The sequence below is a fragment of the Natator depressus genome, chromosome 24, assembly GCF_965152275.1.
Source record: "Natator depressus isolate rNatDep1 chromosome 24, rNatDep2.hap1, whole genome shotgun sequence".
Lineage (NCBI taxonomy): Eukaryota > Metazoa > Chordata > Testudines > Cheloniidae > Natator > Natator depressus.
The window spans coordinates 214886-233058 of record NC_134257.1 but is presented as its reverse complement, the minus strand read 5'-3'; the positions used below and the strand labels follow the sequence as shown (position 1 = coordinate 233058).

General features: G+C 43.4%; 1 protein-coding gene across 1 annotated transcript in view; it reads right to left on the bottom strand.

Moving 5' to 3' along the window:
- Positions 1-18043, bottom strand: part of ASH1L (ASH1 like histone lysine methyltransferase) — a 156225-nt gene extending 138182 nt beyond the window's left edge. Inside the window, exon 1 of the mRNA XM_074938716.1 lies at positions 17834-18043. The gene's annotated coding sequence lies outside the window, so the exon portion shown is untranslated. The remainder of the gene's footprint in view (positions 1-17833) is intronic.
- Between the last annotated feature and the right edge of the window lie 130 nt (positions 18044-18173).

The following is an 18173-nucleotide window of genomic DNA, read 5'->3' as shown; positions in this document are numbered from 1 at the left end:
GTCCTGTGGAGATTGATTCTTGGCCCTACACTATTTAACACTTATCAGTGAAGAAAACATACAATCGTCACTGATAAAGACGACAGATGACACAAAAATTGGGGGAGTGGAAAATAATGAAGAGGACACATCACTAAAAAAGAGCCATCTGGATTGCTTAGTAAACTAGGCACAAGCAAATAATACATGTTTTAATATGGCTAAATACAAATGCACAAACTAGGAAAAAAAATGTAGGCCATATTTACACAACAGGGTACTCTATCCTGGGAAGCAGTGACTCTGGAAAAGATTTGGGGATCATGGTGGATAATCAGCTGAACATGAGCTTCCAGCACAACACTGTGGCCAAAAGGGCTAATGTGATCCTTGGATACATAAACGGAAGAATCTCAAGTAGGAGTAGAAAGGTTATTTTACCTCTGTATTTGGCACTGGTACAACCACTGTTTTAATACTGTGTCCAATCCGGGTGTCCACAATTTAGGAAAGATGTTGATAAATTAGAGAGGGTTCAGGGAAAAGCCAAGAGAACGATTAAAGGATTAGAAAACATGCCTTACAGTGACAGACTCAAGGAGCTCAATGTATTTAGCTTAAGAAAGAGAAGGTTAATGTGGACTTAATTACCGTCTGTAATTATCTACGCAGGAAACAAATATTTGGTAATGGGCTCTTCAATCTAGCAGAGAAAGGAATAAAGCACTTCAATGGGTGGAAGCTGAAGCTACACAATTCAAACTGGAAATAGGACATACACTTTTAATAGTGAGGGTAATTAACCACTGGAACAATTTACCAACTGTTGTGGTAGAGTCTCCATCACTGGCAATTTTAAAATCAAGAAGGGATATTTTTCTAAAAGATATGCTCTAGAAATTATTTTGGGGAAGTTGCATGGCTTGTGTTATACAGGAAGTCAGACTGATGATCACAATGGCCCCTTCTGGCCTTGGAATCTATGAATAAGTCTACTAAAGACCTGACCATTCCTACTGATGTTATGTGAAAGATACTCAGATGCTCATGTGGAAGATACTTAGGCTTGGAAGGATTAGATTTTTCTAGGTCAATTTCACCGTACACACAAACCAATGAAAAAGTATTTTCATAGGTAATCATCAAAATCTACAGATAGGTAAAGTAAGAAAAGCACTGTTTGAGAATTTCTTAGAGTTTGAGTTAAGGATATCTACTTTCTGTATTTTGACATGTGATATTGACAATTCGTGTTTTAATGGCTATAAAGTTTTTTGAATCTCAACGTCTACTGTCATTAAATAACTATTGTAGGACCATTCCATAATTTCCCACAACACCGAAAATTTAAATAGATCAAAATAAAAAAAAAAAATGCTCAAAACCCATAATTTTGTGTAACTGCAAAATTTTTAAATCAAAACAGAAAAAATGCTTAAACACATCTATATCAGTCAAAATTATAAAAAAATCCAATTCTGCCAAGACGAAAGATACTTTATGTGAAAAGTGTTTGTACCCCTAATCTTGCAACTTGCTTTAAGACAGTAAGATCTTTGGGGTGGAAACAGCTTTTTACTGTGTGTATAGCACAACGGCGCTCTAGATTCTAACTGTAGCCTCTAGGCACTACCGTAATCCAAATAATACTTTAGAACAGCTAGAAAACACTGAAATGTGACTGGACAGGAAGCAACATACTCCACTTTCAAAGCACTGAAATCTACTCAGAGGTTAAGAGAATGTTCAACTCACCAACAGAAACTAGTGTTAGTTGATGAGAAAATACAGCAGAAATATTTAAACCACAACAGTTACTAGACAAAAATCTTCATGGTAATTGTTTTTCCTACACTGAGCATGTCTCATTTCTAAACTGATGACTTGCTAGTTCATTTGAACAAGCAGCAGCAACCGTCTATAGGCATAACTTTTCTGAGGCCCTCTAGTGGTGAACAATTTCTAGAATTAATTTTCTTCAGCTGAGCCTTCCAAACACTTGTTCTTTGGAAAATAAATGCATCAAACTGTTTTCAATACTCTACAGGTATGTGAGCTGCAAACCACAAACATCTAACAAACAAAATGTAAGCAGTTTAAGAGCCTATATCAAAACTTATAAAGTACCCAAATTGCAATTCTTTCCATGATGGGTTGTTCTGTACTTGGCTATTACTGCTACAGTAAGACAATTAGCAGGTAAGGCATCTATTTTTCAGCTCTTCATGTGTCAACTTACAATTAATGGATCTGATTAGCAAATCCTCAACTACAATATAGGAAGCTATATTTGCAAAGAAAATTGATAACAGTGATCTCACTGACCCCAAAGAAAATCAGCCAGGACTTGCGGTATTGAACACACAAACTTTCCTGCAACTCATGTTGAGTACCTGAAAGCTCCTGGCAGATGCTGTGGACGAGCTGGTGATGCCTGAGATACTGGCCTCCATGATGAATATCTCCCATTCTAAATGCCTCTCAGCAGAACATGGTGACACGCCATAACAATTGCTGATGAGAGCTGGAGATCCTCCTGGAAAGGATGATCTTATCCTAGTTCTGTGGAAACTGAGATCCCTCTCTTAAAAGGAACAGCAAGAGAGCCCTAAAATGTAACCGGGCCCAGGACACTAATATTTCAAAGATCACTAGCTTCCCTCTAAGATGAAATAATTTTTTTTCCTTTTTCTCTTTTTAATTTTGCTCATTCTGTAGACAGATCATTTCTACAGTTATACTCAAGTGACCCCAAGAGGTTCATCTTCTGTCGTGGGGTTAAAGAGCCTTTGTGCACCAGAACTAGGCTGTGGATAAATTCTAGACAGTTCAGATTACTGCTAGTGCTGCTGGACATGATGAAGGTTGAATTAGTCAATTACACAGACAGGACACTAATGCAATCCCTTTCTTTCTTTAGGGCTACTGCTTTCACCCACAGTTTTGGTTAAGATCTTTGAATATTTAGCCAGAACAAAGAGCAGAGCATAATAGTGGACATGCTGAGAACTAAAGTAAGAATGAATATTGCTGAGCACACTGGAGATATAATGTAAGTGAACATCTTGGAGATTCACTGATGCTAATAACCAGATGGATTTATGGACAGAACAATGGATTTTGAATACTAATTTATTAATTGTCTTGTTTGCAAACTGGTTTATTTAACATTCAGTCAATCCTCAATTTATTCTGAATAAAATGGGTACAACTCCTCAGCATCTCTTTGGTTCTGACATTGCAAATGTTGCTCATGCACTTTGGGGGAAGGGGATATAGGAGCTTGGATTCTAGCCCTCTTTTCTTGGTATCTGGAGAGACAGAAGTTACCTTTAAATAACAGAGCCATGAATTTTATACTTTTCTGTGAGACCTTGGATAAACGATTCTATAAATACACACACAAGACAAAACATTTAGTGAGGCCAGAGAGTAATCCTGTGCCATATATGAAACTGGAGATAAATAACGTTTGGATTTTTTTTTTTTAATTTTATGGAGCCCCATCAATGTGCTTATTCAAGGAACTCTTGGGAGATACAACACCTTTCAAGGTATGTCTACACTGCAATTAAAAACCCAGGCTGGCCCATGCCAGCTGACTCGGGCTTGTGGGACTTGGGCTAAGGGGCTGTTTAACTGAAGTGTAGACGTTCAGGCTCAGGCTTTGGGACCCTTCCCCCTTGCAGGGTCCTGAATTATTGAATTTAAACTTTCTAATGAAAAAAGAAAAAAGAAAAGGAGTACTTGTGGCACCTTAGAGACTAACCAGTTTATTTGAGCATGAGCTTTCGTGAGCTACAGCTCACTTCATCGGATGCATAGCATATCGTGGAAACTGCAGAAGACATTATATACACACAGAGACCATGAAACAAAACTTCCTCCCACCCCACTGTCCTGCTGCTAACAGCTTATCTAATAAGATAATAAGATAAGCTGTTAGCAGCAGGACAGTGGGGTGGGAGGAAGTTTTGTTTCATGGTCTCTGTGTGTATATAATGTCTTCTGCAGTTTCCACGATATGCTATGCATCCGATGAAGTGAGCTGTAGCTCACGAAAGCTCATGCTCAAATAAACTGGTTAGTCTCTAAGGTGCCACAAGTACTCCTTTTCTTTTTTCTTTTTACGAATACAGACTAACACGGCTGTTACTCTGAAACTTTCTAATGGTTTCATGGGACTTTCGGTCCACCATCCCTGTTTAAGGACAGTTTCCACCTTCAGCTTCTTATTACCTATACAATTGTTCTCAGTGTTAATCCATGAGAGATGCTATTAAAATAGAGGCAGGAAGTATTTTTTGCTCCAACCAAGCACCTACCAGCCAAAGCTTTTCAATCCCAAGTTTTCTTCCAAACAAGGCATCTTTGATGATGCTGATCTCAGGCTTTCACAAAAGAGCCTTATAAAATCAGCAGGGGGGCAGAAAAACCTTCTATTTTTTTTTTCTGAATTCTAAACTGCTATTTAAAGGGCTGTCTATTAGAAACTAGATTTTTTTCAAATTAGTCAAGTTGAAAGCATCTCTAACTAATTAATCCTCAAGCCACTCACAGGAAGTAAATTGATAAGTATTATCCCCATTTTACAGATGGGGAAAGTAGACAGTGCTTGTGATTCTCCCAGGGCCACATAGCAAGTCAACAGTAGAGATGGAATTAGAACTCAGGAGTTCTTGGCTGCAGTCCCTATATTCAAGACATAAAACCAAACTGTACCTCTAAAAGTGATGTTTTCTACATACTGATATGCAAATAAAAACTTGGAGAGGGGATAAATAGATTTAAGATAAACACATTAATTTTCACTATCTAGAGTTAAAGTACAGAATGCTATGGAAACTCAATGTAACACATACCTCTTGGATCTATGCCCACCCAAGTGCTTTTTTCTCCTTCTCTGTTCTCCTAGCGAACACTGTGCAAAATACCACCAACTCTTTACAGCTGTTTACTTTAAAATGAAATTTGTTGAATCCACCAGCTTGTAAAAGAATCAACAAATTTTTTAAGTGATTGAAATCTTACTGTACTGTAGCTGGATGTGAATGAGCACTTTGTCTCTTGCTGCTACATCTGGCTCCACATTTACTCAAAATAGCAAGACTTTTTTTTTTTTTTAAGGGTAGGAAGAATCAAGCTCAATCACACTAAGCTTGCAATTGGCAAGACCAGGGTAAAGTTCACATTCAGATTTAGAGGCTGAAGGAAAAATGGACTGAAACCTGATTTAGCAACAACAAAATTAGTAACCATATTCTAAACAAGTTCACAAAATTGATGACGCTCATGAACGCGTGCCAGGTTCTATTATTTACTCAGGTTTCAGAGTAGCAGCCGTGTTAGTCTGTATTCGCAAAAAGAAAAGGAGTACTTGTGGCATCTTATAGACTAACAAATTTATTTGAGCATAAGCTTTCGTGAGCTACAGCTCACTTCATTGGATGCGTTCAGTTAATTCCTTTCTATTCAGATAGCAAAAACTCATCTAACCACTCATTGTTTTGCCTTGATTACTGCAATCTACTCCTCTTTGACCTCCCTGACACCCACATAATCCCTCTGCAATTCATACAAAATGCACCATGCAAGATGATCATTTGTCTAACCTGATCTGACCAAATCATAGAATCATAGAATCATAGAATATCAGGGTTGGAAGGGACCCCAGAAGGTCATCTAGTCCAACCCCCTGCTCGAAGCAGGACCAATTCCCAGTTAAATCATCCCAGCCAGGGCTTTGTCAAGCCTGACCTTAAAAACCTCTAAGGAAGGAGATTCTACCACCTCCCTAGGTAACGCATTCCAGTGTTTCACCACCCTCTTAGTGAAAAAGTTTTTCCTAATATCCAATCTAAACCTCCCCCATTGCAACTTGAGACCATTACTCCTCGTTCTGTCATCTGCTACCATTGAGAACAGTCTAGAGCCATCCTCTTTGGAACCCCCTTTCAGGTAGTTGAAAGCAGCTATCAAATCCCCCCTCATTCTTCTCTTCTGCAGACTAAACAATCCCAGCTCCCTCAGCCTCTCTTCATAAGTCATGTGCTCTAGACCCCTAATCATTTTTGTTGCCCTTCGCTGGACTCTCTCCAATTTATCCACATCCTTCTTGTAGTGTGGGGCCCAAAACTGGACACAGTACTCCAGATGAGGCCTCACCAGTGTCGAATAGAGGGGAACGATCACATCCCTCGATCTGCTGGCTATGCCCCTACTTATACATCCCAAAATGCCATTGGCCTTCTTGGCAACAAGGGCACACTGTTGACTCATATCCAGCTTCTCGTCCACTGTCACCCCTAGGTCCTTTTCCGCAGAACTGCTGCCTAGCCATTCGGTCCCTAGTCTGTAGCGGTGCATTGGATTCTTCCATCCTAAGTGCAGGACCCTGCACTTATCCTTATTGAACCTCATCAGATTTCTTTTGGCCCAATCCTCCAATTTGTCTAGGTCCTTCTGTATCCTATCCCTCCCCTCCAGCGTATCTACCACTCCTCCCAGTTTAGTATCATCTGCAAATTTGCTGAGAGTGCAATCCACACAAACCACAAAGTTTTCATTTATTTGAATCCCAGTGATTCAGTCCCGTGATGGCCTCCCTTCTTCACCTCATCAAATTCAAGATTCATGTAACTGCCTTCAAGTGCCTACATAAAACTTTGCCAATGCTTCCTGATCTGCTCTTGTACCCCTTCTCTGCCTCATGATGCCAGCTTATATGCCCTTTAGTCTGCTTCTCCAGCTAACATCTCCATGCTTTCTTCTGCACTTCTCCTTACATGTAGAACACTCCCTGAACAGGGTGGATAAATATCAATGGTTTTTTAAAAATCAGATTTTTATATAATTTAAATTGGATTTTTTATTTTAGGTAAATTTTTTTTAAAAAATACATCTATTTAAAATTAATTTGAAATGATGTCAACCTATGTTAAGACCTAAACTTATTACAATCCATTAAAATCATTCAAATTAAATAAAAAAATATTAAGCAGTGCACATTTGGTGCAAAAGTTTTAAAGAAAATCAAACCGCTGAACTAGTGGGAAATACCTGGCTAAGCTTTTGATATCTAGTTGTAAATCACTGGCTAAACTTTTGTTGGCAGTAGCCTTTTCTGTATGCGTAAACAGAATATTTTCTTCATTTCAGTTTATTCAGCTAGTTCAGTTACGGCCAGTTCATTCAAAGTTAAGAAACCAGGTAGAAGCTGGAAAAGCAGGAAAGCTTGTTTTCCTCTTTCTATGAATAAACACTAGGTGTCAGAATAAAATCTACTAATTCTAAAAACATTCAAAGACACAGGTAACCATAAACAATCAGTGCAATTCTCCAACTACAAATAACACTTCCTTTGTTTAATAAATCTGTTAGGTTTAAATGATAAATACATTCTGATACATTTTTCTTCTTATGTCTCCAGCATATTTGAGGTAGTTTTATTTAACTTATAAATGTAAAATGTTGTTTTGTGCAATTTTTAATTGCATTCTAGTTTTCATCCAAGTAGAGTCTGACATAAGTCATGAGTAAAAATTATTAAACATCTAGCAAATAAGAAATACATAATTCACCATTTTTATCATAAAAATGTAAAAATTTAGAACTCAATAAATATATGTTAAGCTATATAATCACTTAAATAAATGTGTACAGATACAGTGTTTCCTCCTGGAAAACAAAGCACAGAAATTAGTGTAAATTAATGGTTATATTTAGTTTTAAATGAACATGTTTTAATGGTTACCAACCTATGAGACCCAGCATTTCATTAGGAAATGAACTAAAATGTGCAAATGCAAAACACGATCAATTAAATCAGGGCTTCCTGTTTGCTGACTTAAATCATATTTAAAAATCAGTTCTTTAAATCGATCCACCCTGTTCATCATTGAATCCACAAGACCATTACCCTCTCCTCTTCCAAGTCCCTTTTTAATACCCACCTCTCCTGTGACCCCTACAAGAAAATCAATCAATGAATGATAGCTTTTATTTATTTAAAAAGTTCAAATATTTGTAATTATAAAGTTGTGCAGGTAACTATCTGATGAAACCATGTGATGTTACCTACATTATCCGTGCTCTCTCTCCCAATGCTTGCTCTACTCACTATGAAGTCTTTTCAAATCAGACAGTAAACTTTTTCAGAGCAGAGAACATGCCTTTCCTATGGGTTTGCACTCCACCTAATACAACGACGTCCTGATCAAGGCCTTTGTGTACATCCATAATACGATAAGTAAATAGCAACAGTAAATACATTAATCTGGTATGCCAAACATGACTATGTTAAACCAGAGCGATGAATGCTGACTTATGGCCCAAAATCATGATAAGATAATTGTTTAAGACTCTTATACCTTGTCATTTAATCATGCTGTTTCTCACCTGTTTCTTTCTATTTTTGTTCTAGGGTATGTGTAGTTTGTGATTTTACATTTGAGTTTATGGAATTTTTACTTTATAAAAAAGAAGCAACGATAACCTCTTACTTCAAAAAGGAATAGCTTGTAGTATTATGAAGTTTTCAACTACATTGTTCAATTAATTTATTCCTGGATGGTTCAAGTCACCAGACGTTATTGTAGATTTTGTTACCTCCTCCAATCCCTGTCAACATTCTTATGTCATAATCACTATTCTGATCCAGAAGCCAGCTCTTATACCCCCACTATTATATTTCTATTCTTATTATATGGGACTTTTATCCATTGAGATTCTCCTTCATGGCCCTCTCTATTCAGAACTTCTCTTTCAACACGGTATAGAACACTTTACGTATTCAAGCGCATTAACTAGTTTGTATGAGGCAGTGTGAAACAGTGGCTAGATCACTGAACTGGAAGTCAAGAGATCCTGAATTGTATTCTTTTTGGCTGTGCCAATGACCTGCTATGCAACCTTCAGCAAGAAATTTTACCTCTCTGATTCAGTTTCCCCATCTGTAAAATAGGTATATGTATATAGTCTACAGATAAGAAATGCTATAGGAGTTAATTATACTAAAAAGACAGAATGAGGGTTGGATAGGTCTATGGTGTATATATGAAATACAAGGGTTGAAATGTTAATTTCACTGTCTTATCACATAAGGATGCATTACAGAATATGACATGATTTTATAGGTGTCACATGTGCTGGGTGATGCACATATTAGAATGCCTAATGAGAGTTCATGGCTTATATACTAGACCAGGGGTCGGCAACCTTTCAGAAGTGGTGTGCCAAGTCTTCATTTATTCACTTTAATTTAAGGTTGTGTGTGCCAGTAATACATTTTAATGTTTTTTAGAAGGTCTCTCTCTCTAAGTCTATATATTATATAACTAAACTATTGTCGTATGTAAAGTAAACAAGGTTTTCAAAATGTTTAAGAAGCTTCATTTAAAATTAAATTAAAATGCTGATCTTACGCTGCTGGCCCGCTCAGCCCACTGCCAGCCTGGGGTCCCGTTCACCTAGGCCGGCAGCAGGCTGAGCGGGGCCTGTGGCCGGGACCCTGGCTGGCAAGGGGCTGGCAGCCAGAACCCCAGACCGGCAGCGGGTTGAGTGGGGCCGACGGCTGGGACCCCAGACTGGCAGTGGGCTGAGCCACTCAGCCCGCTGCCGGTCTGGGGTTCCGTCCGCCGGCTCCTGCCAGCCAGGGTCCCGGCTGCCAGCCACGCTCAGCCCGCTGCCGGTCTGGGATCCCGGCCCTGCCCACATAGAGTGGGTACTTACCTTTTCCCTGGTTCTAGCCCATTCTCTTCCTCTCTGTCTGCACTGAGCTGAGGGTGGGAGTGCACTGAGCACAGGGCTGGGGGTGAAGGAGCAGGCTGGGGGTTGGGGTATAGGGTCTGGCCAGGAGCTAGAATGAGGGAGGGGGCTCAGGAGGTCTGGGTGTGGAGTGCCTACCTGGGCAGCTCCCATTTGGTGCAAGGGGTGCAGGTAGGAATGGGGGTGGGGGTGTGTGCAGGAGCTCCCATTTGGTGCTCATGGTGGGGGTGAGAATATGGGGGGTGCAAAAGTCAGGGCACGAGGTGTGGGGGGCTGGGTATGTGTGGGGGTGCAGGAGTCAGGGCTGGGGGTGTGTGAGGAGGGTGCAGGAGTTAGGGCATGGGGGACTGGGTATGTGTGGGGGGTGCTGGAATCAAGGCTGGGGTTGTGGGGGGTGCAGGGGTCAGGGCAGAGGTCTGGGGGTGTGTGTGGGGGGTGTAGGGGTCAGGGCAGGAGGCTGGGGTGTGTGAGGGGTGCAGAGATTAGGGCAGAGGGCTGGGGTGTGTGTGAGGAGGGTGCAGGGGTCAGGGCAGAGGGCTGGGGGTGTAGGCTGGGGTCGTGGGGGTGCTCCCAGCCCCCTGCCCAGAGCGGCTCACGGCAGGGGACTGAAGGGGATATACCCTGATTCCACCCCCCTTCCCCAAGACCCCGTCCCCACCTCTTCTCTGCCTCCTTCCCGGAGCAGCGAGTACGCTCAGGCCCTGCTTCTCCCCCTCCCTCGCAAGGGCCATCAGCTGATCAGCGGCAGGGAGGGAGAGGAGGAGGGGCAGGCAGGGGGGCTGGGGTGGAAGCTTGCCTGCCCTGCAGCAGCAGCAGGCAGGACCAAGCTTCTACACCCTGCCCCCGTGCCAAGGGTGGGGGGGGCCGGCAGAGAACAGCAGGCCGGGGTGGGCAGGATTTTTAAGGGCACGCTGCTAGCGGCTGGGACCCGGCAGGCAGGCAGCAGCGTGCCATTAAAAATCGGCTCGCGTGCAGTCTTTGGCACACATGCCACAGGTTGCTGAGCCCTGTACTAGATGATGAAGATGTACAGAGTGCAAACATAAGACCATCTCATGCTACTGGGCTCTAGAGAGTGGGCAGAAGACTATGAGAGCAGATTTAAGGTTCTTTGGGCTACCTTACCTTTGTGTTTCCAATTTTTAATTAAAAAGTGTTCACTTTAAAAAAAAAAAAATACAGCATAGTTAAGTTCTCTCACCACCCTTTAATTATTGATATATATTTACTACCTTAACTCCAGCTTTATTATTGATGCCCCGCATTATGAAGGATAATGTACCAGAAACAATAAAACAATATTTCACTTTGAATTCTCTCTATACTGCAAAGAGAATGCCTTTAGTTATGCTGAACAAGAACTAAGGTTGCAATATGGAAATTAGGAACAAAGATTCAGGTTTTGTTTTCTAAAGGTGTTAGGTTAGAGGATCAATTTACCAAACTTTAACCAGCTTTAAGATCAGAAGCATTACCTGGTTAGGGTAAGAGAATCAGGCTCATGGTGTAATTCTGCCTCTCTCCAACTGTGGGGCAAAACATGCTGTCTACATTCCACCTGATATTAATTTCTACTTAACAGCACTGAAGTTCTGGAGCAATATTTTACATTTAATTTTCCATAATCGTAACAGCATCATGATTTGTATCAATGGCCCTGTGGCATGTCAATTGTTTAAACCACTTTCTATACACTCATAAGAGTTGTAGACATGAACAGTTTCATTGTTTGTTAGTTGCTGAACTGAGAATGTCTTCCTTTTTATAAAGCATAACTAAATGGATTTTGCTGTTCAGTATTAATGTTATATTAAGTGATTTTTAGACAATTGTTGGCTCCCAGGAGGAAATCAAGTGGAACTGAAATATTTTGGAATACATTTGTCTTTAAAACTGGGGAAAAAACCACCAACACAAGAGACGTTTTCTTACATTTACATCTTAAAAAAGCTAATGTGTTTTTAAAAAAGCATAGTTTAGAAAAAAAAAGGAACTACTCATTCTACACTAATATCTACTAGAACAGATCCTGGTTTCTGCTCTCTTCACTTCTTGAAGAGAGATTAGAATATTTCTTGTAGTATTACTAAGAAGTTCAACACAAGCACCATTTGGTTTAACTGTTATTCTTTATGGTTTAGTTACCTTATAACAAAATTCAAATTCCTTTTAACAACAAAACTGATCTGGAGAAATAAATCTAACCTCTACTAAAACAGCATACTTGCAATGATATTTTGAATGTTTCCACAGGAATCCTTCCCTTATTCACTACACATCCTGTATATAAATGACTTTCTGCTTGTCTATCTGACAGACATACAGAGTAACACACAGTGGAAGAGGCTATGCAGGTGCAACCAGTGTAGAAAGCACTTCTAAAAAAATCAGGCCAGCTCTATTTAGGTGTCTAACTATGATTTAGGAGAGCTGAAGATTCTGGCCTGTGTTGTAATACATGCTTTACAAAGGGGGGGGGGGGGGGGATTAAGATTGCATGAGCAACCCTAACACTGGCATTTCTTTACTCCTAGGTACTGTATAAACACAGAGTAAGAGACAATCCTGCTCCAAAGAACTTCATTCACCTCATCCACATACCATGAGCCCAGGTTCATGTACAATAACAGCCTGTCTCAGAAATAATACAAGCAACAGCCCCTTTCCCCTTCCATGGCTACTGAAAAGGCAGGGTGAATTCTCTGTGGAATCTGAAATGGCCAGCTAAAGTGTCCAGTTAGTAAATAAAAGAGTATGGATAAGAGTAAAGACTAGATGACTATACAGACCCATAACCATCACATAAGAATAGCCATACTGAGTCAGACCAATGGTCCATCTAACCCAGTATCCTGTCTTCCAACAGTGGCCACTGCCAGGTGCTTCAGAGGGAATGAACAGAACAGGTAATCATCATGATCCATCCCCATCACGAACAAAGGGGATTTATTTGAAGGATAACGAAAGGGACATTTCCACTGACCATAGCAGATCATGCATTTTCCCATTAAAATATGCAGCTGTGGTCCATTCTGTGGTCCATCCATCCCAAGAATTCCCACATAACTTAGGAGAAACCACAGAGCCCCTCAACCCTGTTAAACACAGGCTTTGCTGTCAAAGGGCCTATTTCAACTCCACAAACAAATTGCTGACCATACTGTTGAGCAGTCCCCCATAAAAAGTCCCATAAAATCTGCCACTGAGCAAGAAAGAAAGAACTCCATCCCTTCAAAATAAAATAATACACTGTTAACGTGCTCCCACCCCTTCACAAACATGAGTAAAATCCCCTCGCCAAACAGGCCCAACAGACTAAGATCCATTCCTTCTTGTCAAATACAGGTTTAGCTGCCTCATGGGTTATCTTGCAGATCGCAGATGACTTCATGGAACTCAGAAGCATACTGAAAAAGAATGTCCAAATGAACTTCTCTGTGATCCTTCCTGTCCCATGAGCAAAGGAATACAGAATGCAGAAAATTCTGAAAGCGAAGCACTGGCTAAGTGAGTGATGTAGGGTGGAGGTCTTTGGGTTTGTGAAATATTGGTGCATCTTCTATGGTGAGACACAGATTTATAGTTTGGATGGCCTCCAACTGAGTAGAAGGGGGACCAATCTTCTTGGGGACAGGCTGTCTAGAGTAAAGTAGTTAAACTAATAACAAAGAGGGAGGGCAAAACGAGGGAAGATATGAGTACTTAGCACAACAATCGAGATGATGAGAACATAATTAATCAAGCAACCTAAGGACATGAAGAGAAGAAATTCTTTAATAGCCTATAAACCAAAGCTAGGAGCCTGGGCAACAAACAAGAGGAAATGGAATTGTTCATTTATGAGCATAAATTATAATTAAGGCCCTATTTCATTTGTGATATTGTGGATCCTACAATATCAGGCTTCTACTGCACTTTTGATTTTAATTACTTTACTTTGCACACTCCATAATTTTGCATACATTTTGAGTATGCAATTAGTACTGCACTAACATTAAATACCTGTAAAATGTAAAAGGCTAAAATGACTAGACTTGGACTTTCTATAGCAATTGTGTTAAAACTTTTAGTCTTCTGAATTTTATATTGTACCGGTCACTTTTTATTTGTTAAATGAATGTAATATAGTTGCAGCAAAATGTCTGGTTATCAAAAAAATCTGTAGGCATAACATAATACTGGAGCCTTTATATATCATTCCAGCAATTTTTTTCTTAAACAAATAGGTCTACTCTGGCTTTTCCAAATTGCCGCTATTAATAAAAGGTCCATTATTACTTTTCTGCAATTTTCCATGTCTTGTCCTCAACTCAGCTGCAATTATTTTACCTCTGTATTTGGCACTGGTGCAACCACTGCTGGAATACTGTGTCCAGTTCTGGTGTCCACAATTCAAGAAAGATGTTGATAAATTGGAGATGGTTCAGAGAAGAGCCACAAGAATTATTAAAGGATTAGAAAACGTGATTTACAGTGATAGACTCAAGAAGCTCAATCTATTTAGTTTAAGAAAGAAGATTAACAGGTGACTTGATTACAGTCTATAAGTACCTACATGGGGAACAAATATTTGATAATGGGCTCTTCAATCTAGCAGAGAAAGGTATAACATGATCCAAGGGCTGGAAGTAGAAGCTAGACAAACTTAGGCTGAAAATAGGGCATACATTTTTAATAGTAAGAGTAACTAACCATTGGAACAACTTATCAAGCATCATGGTAGAGTTTCCATCACTTTTTAAAACAAGACTGTTTTTCTACAAGACATGTTTAGGCACTATTTTGGGAAAGTTCTATGGCCTGTATTATACAGCAGGTCCGACTAGACCATCACAATGGTTCCTTCTGGGCTTGGAATCTATGAACTGTTAGGGAACCAACCTCTGAATCACAATATTTCCTGACTCCTGATTGCCCTATCCACCCATGTTCAAATACAGGCCAGACCATCAACAGTCACCCCTTCTCCAAACACAGGTTTGATCCTCATGGATCTCCTAGTTACTTACACTGCCCTATAACCATCGTACGGGAGCACCTCAAATATTTAAAAAAAGAGAAAATCTCTCTCCCACGCACTTTCTGACAATAAGAGAAATAGTCTGATCAGTTCATTTTTTTAAATGTATGTGTGAGAGAGTAGGTGTGTTGCGAGCCTGTCTCTCTGTGCACAAAAAGTTTATTGAGGGAAAGCCAAGCCTAAGACGGGTTGTGCATGGAGTTCTGTGGTCATTTTATCTACTGCAGGAGAGTTTATAGACTAAGTCTACCTCCAGCGCAAGTTCAGTTTCTAAGACATGAGCTTCGCCTATCAGTCTGCCACCCAGTCCCCTTCAAACACATGTCCTACTGCCAGGATCCTGCTCTCTGCACCTCAGATACAAGCTACAAAGTCAAGTATTCCACACATCGCTCTGGCCTGTCAGGATTTTCATCTCCCTTGCCCAAAGCACAGGCATGTCTGCTAGTGATCTTACATTTGAAACACAGGGCTTCCCAAAGAAATCCCCATCTCCAAACTAATTGAACATGGAAGAGAATTCCTGCCAAATACAGGCACAACTGTCAGGGATCCTTGGCATCCAAATTTCCTACTTTCAAAGAATCTTATCCCTCAAACACAGGCAAGACTGTCAGTTATTCCCCCTCTCCCATTCTATGTTATGCAAGAGTTCAGGCTAGATGATCAAATGAGGTCTTCTATCCATAAAATTTATGAGTTTACCAATCCCAAATATAAAATCAGTTGGTCAGAAAGCCCCTCACATCTTCATCTAAAACATAGGATAAATTATTAGGGTTTCCCTGGCCACCAGCCACAGGTTTAAGGAGGGGACATCCCCATTCCCAGCGAAACACCGGCTGAAATGTCAGAGGATTTCCTGCCACTTTCCTGCAACCTTGCTGGGAACCTACCCTTTCCCAAACACAGGCTTGGCTTTTAGGGATTCCCCTTGTTAACCCAAATAGAACAGACTGCTCGGGATTAATCCTGCCAACCTAAACACAGGCTAGAATGTCAGGTAGCCATCTCTCTTATCCCTTCGGACACAGGCTGGCCCAGGGATTTCTCTCCACTAGAAACACACAGATATATAGAGCTGTCATGGACCCACCCTCTCTTCACTCATGGGACAGACTGTCCGAAGTTCCCACAGTCAGGAACATCAATGATCCCTTTCCTCCCAAACAGGACTCCAAATATAGGCCTTATCAAGAATCCTTACAAGCCTCAATGGGTATGTCTACACTGCAGCTGGGAGCAAGCCTCCCAGCCCAGGTAGACAAACTTCTGCTAGCAGGACTTGAGCTACCATGTGAATAGCAGTGTGGACGTTGCAGCTCGAGCTGGAGTTTAGGCTCTCAAGCCTATTGGGTTGAGAGCCCAAGCCACAACATCCACACCGCTATTTTTAGTGCATCACCTCAAGCTCTGCTAGCAAAAGTGTGTCTTCATAGGCTGGGAGGCTTGTTCCGAGCTACAGAGTAGACATACTGAAAGTCAATGATCCCCTTCTCCAACCCGTCCAAACGTAGACCTATCCAAGATTCCTCACCCCCACCCTAAACACAGGCCTGTAAGGGATCTCCCTTGCAAATACAGACCCATCAGGGATTTCACTCCCCCACATACTTGTATCTCCAAACACAGCATTTCCCAATCCAAGGTCATATCCCCAGGAAGAGTCAGACTAATGCAATGAGGATCCAGAGCAGATGAGAAGAACTGGATGACTCTGAATCTGACTACTGATCCATCCCCAATAAAAAAAATGTGAGACTGTGGGCACTTCCATGAAAGGTACTTGCTTTCCACCCCTACTACCAAAGGGCTCCTAATTAAACTGAATGGCCACATGAACAGCTAACTGGCCTAAATACTCTCACACAAGCCTGATTACTAAACAACTCCCTGTTCCTAACACACAAGCCAGGCTGTGATGGATTCCCTCTCCCAAGGCACAGGGCCTGGCTCTCAGGGATCTCCCTGTTCCCCCCATGCACCAGGGGTGGGGCTGGCTGTCAGGGATCCCCCCCTCAAGGTACAGGACTGGCGGTCAGGGAATCTCCTCACCCGCCCTAAGACTCAGGCATGGCTGTCAGGGATTTCCCTCATTCCCTAAAAGCACAGACCCCAGCTCTCAGGAATCTCTCTCAGCCCCAGGCACGGGGGGAGGCCGGCTGCCAAGGATATTCCTCCCCCTTCCCCAAGCATGGGACCCGCCTATCAGGGATCTCCCCCCTCCCAGGCACGGGCTCTCAGGGATATTTCCCCCACCCCAGACACAGCCCCTGGCTGTCAGGGATCTCCCCCACCTCTAGCCCGCCCCCAAGCAGGAGCCCCGGCTGTCAGGGATATACCCCCACCAGGCACGGGCCCTGGCTATCAAAGATATCCCCCCCCCCCCCCCGGCCAGGCACAGCCCCCGCACCGCCTGCCGGCACGGGCTCTGGCTGTCAGGGATATTCCCGCCCCCCCGCCAGGCACGGCCCCCCCTCCCCCCGCTGACACGGGCCCTGGCTGTCAGGGATATTCCCACCCCCTCCCCGCCAGGCACGGCCCCCCCGCCAGGCACGGCCCCTGGCTGTCAGGGATATTCCCTCCCCCCCCCCCGCCAGGCACGGGCCCTGGCTGTCAGGGATATTCCCTCCCCCCCCCCCGCCAGGCACGGCCCCCCCACCCCCCGCCGACACGGGCCCTGGCTGTCAGGGATATTCCGCCCCCCGGCCAGGCACGGCCCCCCCGCCGGCACGGGCCCTGGCTGTCAGGGATATTCCGCCCCCCGGCCAGGCACGGCCCCCCCGCCGGCACGGGCCCTGGCTGTCAGGGATCCCCCCGCCTCTCGCCCGCCCCCAGGCACAGGCCTGGCTGTCAGGGATTCCCCGTACGTATCCACGGCCCAGGAGAGGGGGCTAGTGAGGGCCCGGGCGCCGCATGCGTGGGTTGTTGAGCATCCTGTTTAGCGGGGACGGGACGGGTCGGGGCCCCTAACGCGGACCCCCTGCCCAGGCTCCCCTCCCCCCGGTCTCCGGGCCTGTGGAGGCTCCGGTCCCCGCCCGGCCCAGCCCGACACGACCCCCTCCTCACCGTGTCAGCGACAATACGGCCAAGGCCGGGGCCGGGTTCCTCCGCGCCGCATCCTCCCGGCCGCCCTCACGGACGGGGCCAGGGCGGGACCCGGACCAGCCCGCCGCCGCTTCAGCCCCTTCTCAGAGAGCCGAAGCAGCGAAACCAAAATGGCGGCGGCAGCGGCAGCTCCAACCTCAGCGCGAGCGAGCGCCTCGTACCCCGCCCTCCTCGCGCCTGTCCACGCCCCCAGCAGACACACCCCCTGCTTTGCTCAGCCCCGCCTCCTCTGCAGATCCCATTCCCTTCCAGGGCCGGGGGAGGCTGAGGGCGGGTTTAATCTGCTGGGGGCGGGGCTCAG